We start from the raw sequence: 5,928 nt of genomic DNA, 5'->3' as shown, positions 1-5,928 counted from the left end.
CTAAATGCTGAGGAAGTAAAAAACAGAACAGTTACTTTAGCAACTTGGTTTAGTCCACTTTACAAATACTTTAGAGTAATTAAGGCACAATTACAAAGTGCTGGGATTACAGGCGTGAGCCACCGCGCCCAGTATTTTTTTTTTTTTTTTTTTTTTTTTTACTTTACAGCCTTTTAATTTCTACATTTAACACAGCAACTTCCTGGAATAATAATAACAGTTGAAATGCTTACTCTTATACATTATAGCAGACACATATCTAGCAGGGGTTCCCAGAAGGACCCATAACACAGTGGCACAGGTCATTAAAGCTCCTCCATTGGCAGGAGAAGGAAAACCAAGGCAGGACAGACCTAAAGGCACAAAAATGAAATAGAAAACCAGCAACAATAATAGTCTCAAAAGTACATAGGACTTTATAAGAAATTAAGCACAACCTTATTAAGACATTATATGAAACAGCACACAGGGAAATTATCTAATGGGAGTACTACAAGCAAGGGATGCTACAAGCAAATGTTATTTGCTTGGCTAAGTACTTGACACTTTCTCTTAATGAAAAGGTCTGATTTTCCATTCAAGGTAAGTGGAAGTAAGTTTTCATAAGTCGAATTAGCCTTAATTTCACTGCCTAAATCAAAATTACACAAAATATCTCCCCCTTTCCCACTTCAGTAGTCACTCCAAAAACAGCAAGTCTTTTTTTCCCAAAGAAATTTCCTTCTGTTTCCTTTTATTCAAGGTGAGGAATGGAAAAAATCAAAGTGAGACTTGGTCTCAGGAAAATATAACCCTAAAAGCTGATTTTTGAAATTATCATTGACATCTGAAACACCTAATGAGCCATTTTTTACAGCAGCTTTGTTTACGAAAATCACTACTCTGGCTATCAAAAACTGACAAGCTCCATTTTTAGTTTATAAATGAAGGCCCTAGGGTTCATCAGCCATTGTGAGCCCACTACAGATGCCATTCCATTTATACACTTAAAGACCAGCACTTAGGCTTGCTGTAGCATTTCAAAATGCTAGCTTTTGAATCATGAACTCCCTTAGCCCACTTAAAATATGATTCTACTCACATACTGATTTTAAGAATGCATTTATTTTGCAAAGCAAGAAATATACGTATTGGAGTTTACAATAAACTATTCAAAACTAAAGAAGCTATGGAAGGTGCTTGATATAGGAAGATACTTAGACTCATATTCTTAATTTGAGAAGACAGAAATGTGAATACTATAAAATGCAGATTTCCATAAACTTTGGGGTATAATTTTCCAAGTCCCTTTGTACAAAGGAATCAAAGTTTAACATATGCCGGCAGCTTACTGTGCATGTTTGACATATCTGAGTGTACTCATTTAAAGTAATAAAGGTCATAAACAAAACTTGTGTTCCTTGACCCAGGAAGGCTGACAGCAACATTGTGTTCTTTGGGGGACTGAAAACAACTGCATGAATCATCTTCCAGCCAAGACCCTACTGGGCATCCTCCTACACATAAGAAAGTCTCTAATAAGCATACAAGTTACTATGACAGAAAGTTACAAGTTAGTTGAAACGGAATTTTCCTTTAAAAGCAGACTAACCAGAAATCAGTGGCTCATTATGAATTTAGCAGGTCTCCGGAAGGTACATGATCCTGCCACACAAATGAATCACTGCCTTACTCGAAGTTTTGCATCCGAGGGAGTGTGTTAATTACATAAAACACACAACTGATTTGCTTTTTCATAAAGAAAGCAAAATGATTTAACCTACATAAGGAACTTGACCAATGTAATAGCAATTAAAAATTGACCAATACACAAGTGGTCACAAGAGTCAAAACAGTATAAACAGTATAACCTAAAGTATAGTATTTTGCAATGTTTGGTATTGTTATCTCATACTTCCAATCAATGAAAATCTTTAATAATGATATTTTGAGAGTTCAGAAACACATAAAAAAGGATATAACCAAAAAGTTGATAATAAACAACTCTCTAATAAATCTCCCTGTTCTTTTAAAAAAATTTACTCAACTCTGTACTTTCTGATTTGGTATAACATACAAAATCACTAGGCATAAAAAATGTGCTGTATTCAAGGTGCAATACTCTAAGTAGAAATATAACATTGATGAAAACCGGGCAGAATAGGTACTTAAGTATTTGTTGAATCAAATATATGCATTTTTACTTATGGGAGAATTCATCTTATTATATCTGATAATATCTTTATGGAAAATCCTTAATATGATGTTAGCCACCGTTCCAGATAAGAAAAGAATAACAACAAAGGAATTTACCATAGTAGAAAATTTAAGAAAGAAAAAAAGAGAAGTTAAATCTCAAAATTTCCTAATTGAGCACTGAGAAAAAATGCATGTACATATAAAAGAAAGACATTCAAATTATCATTATGTCAATCAGTTTTCTAACGTTAAATTTCGATCAGTGACTGAATGCATCAATATATTAAGTGAACTTAAAGCAACACTATTCTTAAGGTTATTTTTAGAAAACTTTAAGAGTACCTTCTCAAAGAGAAATAAGAAGAAGTAAATAAGATCTGTAACACAAACTTAGTTTGGGAGCATGGAACTGACAACCTAAGTTCAGGAGACACAGGTTGAACTAATGGCTGACTGGCTTCTTAGCCAATGGATCAAGGCCATAGTCTTTAACTCTATTACTCTATGAGCATCAGGGCAAAGATCCCAAGGACCACTTATCTATATCTACCAGCTCTTACTGTTTCTAAAACTCAAACTTAAAAACTATCCCCAAAGCAAAGTCAATGCCTTCTGCCATTCCATCTCCCCAGCCAAACCCATACACACCCAAAAAAGTTTCACCAGAATCTATGCAAAGTCCAGCACTGTTTTAGTGAGATGCCAATAAGAAGACTGATGTCTAAATGTCTGTTAAATGTTGTAAGTAAATTAAGTCATGACAGAAACTAAAATACAGTACATTTGTTGTTACATTACTACTACTAGAAATTAGCCCTCATAATCCATCTAGAGGCCCTTCACTTTCACAACCCCTTTGGAGAAACCATTTAAATAAATTGTATCTGAGGAGATTTCTCGGTGGTGACAAAATGGGATTGGAACTGTTGCCCAAACAGAAGCGTCTCTGGAAAAGCTACCATAGGAAGAAGCAAGAGGACAAAGAGGAGGAGGAGGAGGAGAAGGAGGAATAATAGGAATAAGGAAAGGAGAGGAAGGGTATTTTCATTTTAAAGTCAGTGGGAGTATAAGGAGAATCATCATTCCAGAAGACCATGCTCATAGTATCACAACTTTCCTTACTTTCACTTTTTTAACTTTTAATTTTTATTTTATTTTTAGAGACAGGGTCTCTCCATGTCGCACAGGCTAGTCTTGAACTACTGACCTTAAGTGATTCTCCCACCTCGGCCTCCCAAAGCCCTGGGATTACAGGTGCGAGCCACCACACTGGGCCCTTACTTTCATTTTTACTTTTGTAATCTCCTTTGACCCATAATTGCTTTCTTACAGGATATAAAGACAACAAGGAATAAAATACTATACAGACAAATTAATTTCTTTTTGATCAGCTTCTCTTTCAGTCTCTTAAGTTACTAACTTCACATCCTACTCCCACTCTCAGCACTTGATCACAGCCCAAATCATTAATTATGTTATCAGTTGGTCCATCCCTCAGGGAGTCCATCCCATGTGAAACGACTCTTTCCATAGTTACGGACTTCTAACTCTGTAGTTTCATCCTGTTGAAGATTCCTGAGGAATCAAGTCCTTTCCCTCTGGGTCCACTAGAATGTACCTTCAGGCAAGCAGAAGCCTCCTCTGCCTTATTCACTGTTGAGCTCAGAGCCTACCACAGCATCACAATAGGGACTAAAAAGAGTAAATGGTCCTTCACTAGCAGACATCATTTCCGTACCATCCTCTCCTCTATATGATCTGCCTTGATTACACAGCCACTTGAAGTTGTGGGTTTGTCATAAGAAATCCTTTCACCCTTTTCTCACCCCTTCCCAGATTTTTATGACATCCCTACCTTCCTCTACTCCAGCTGGTTACTATTTTTCCTAACTCTCTACTGTGCCTGAACTTTTTGAACCCACAAACAAAAGCTTCCATTCCGTTTTATTTTTCATCTCTTGCACAGTGCCAACTTCCACAGTCATATCTCACTGACTCCCCACCCCAATATTCATGCCATGCAGACGTAGTATCTCCATGACATTTCAGGTTGCTCTTTCCCTTCAGCATAAACATTAACATATTTAAAACACATTTATCTTTTTTTTCACTGTGTATGTAGGGAGTGGAAGGGAGAAGAGGAGAGACGAAACTACAGTCACAGAGAAGGAAAAAGATGTAACCCAAGATCATCTGTGATAACAAAATACGTTAATTTAAATATATGTATTTACATTTTTACCTCAAAATTACTTACTTTTTGCTACATTAAGTACTTACCGAAACCACTGAATATTAGTATGAGACACAGACTCCAAAATCTAATCCCACCTAGAAGCCCACTTGACAGTTTTGTTTTCCTAAAATGGGAATATAAAATCATATAACCAAACATTAGTTGAGTTTTTGCTGGTTACAATCCTAAAACCAATGGAAAAACGATTCTGCGTGTACTTTCTCCATTTCTTTACTTCTAACTTCATGGAATGATGTGATCTACTTTGACATTTTTTAATTTTCTTTTTTGTTTTTTGTTTTTGTTTTTGTTTTTGTTTGTTTTTTTTTTTTTTTGAGATGGAGTGCAGTGGCACCATCTCAGCTCACTGCAGCCTCCGCCTCCCGGGTTCAAGTGATTCTCCTGCTTCAGCCTTCTGAGTAGCTGGGATTACAGATGTGAGCCACACCCAGCTAATTTTTGTATTTTTAGTAGAAATGAGGTCTAGCCATGTTGGGCAGGTTGGTCTCGAACTCCTGACCTCAGGTGATCCACCTGCGTCAGCCTCCCTAAGTGCTGGAATTACAGGTGTGAGCCACCGTGCCTGGCCTTCTTATTTTCATGTCCTAATATTCATTTCCTAATATTCCTAATATTCCTAATGTTCTTTTAAATTCTACCTAATTTAAAAGAGACTAGGAGGAAATAATTTTAACTTGCTACTCTTCACCAATAATAGCATCTCTTTGCTACTACTTTTCTGTAACCCTAAATCCACCCCATACTTCATTTCATTTTGTCCCTTTTGTCCTGATCATATTTCCATCTACAAAGGTACACAAAGGTATATATAATGAGAGTCACTGTAGCTTTGTAAATTTAAAAACCTAGAAACAACCAAATATGCCCACCACAATGAGAATAAACTATGGTAATCCGTGCAAATAATATGCAACCATTAAAAAGAATGATGTACATCTATAAGTGACAATATGTCTATGAAATAGCATTAAGTGAAAAAAGAAAGGTGAAAAGTATGTGTGGCAAGATTCCACTTTTTCCCAAGGATATGATATATATATCTCGTAGGTACAAATATTTTTCTGGAAGGATAAATAAGAAAAAATAATGCTTATACTGTTAGATGGAGAGAGTAGGAATTGGAGGGTAAAGGAAGGGAGAAATTTACTTATACCTTTTCTATTTGGTTTGAAGTCTTCACCATATACAAATATACAAATGTTATTGATATTATTACTTAAATTCAACTAAAAGACAACTTGCTTCACTGCAACCCACCAACTCCACCCTCTGCAAATAGGTTTGTTATTAGGGTATTTTGTTTGATTATAAAACCTTGTTCAACTACTTAACCCATCATTTGTTTTTTGTTGTTGTTGTTGTTTGGTTTGTTGTTGTTGTTGTTGTTGTTGTTGTTGTTTTGAGATAGAGTCTTGCTCTGTCGCCCAGGCTGGAGTGCAGTGGCACAATCACGGCTCGCTGCAGCCTCAACTTCGCGGCTCAAGTGATCCTCC

This window comes from Mandrillus leucophaeus, unplaced genomic scaffold, assembly GCF_000951045.1.
Source record: "Mandrillus leucophaeus isolate KB7577 unplaced genomic scaffold, Mleu.le_1.0 Scaffold456, whole genome shotgun sequence".
Lineage (NCBI taxonomy): Eukaryota > Metazoa > Chordata > Mammalia > Primates > Cercopithecidae > Mandrillus > Mandrillus leucophaeus.
This window is presented reverse-complemented; position numbering follows the sequence as displayed.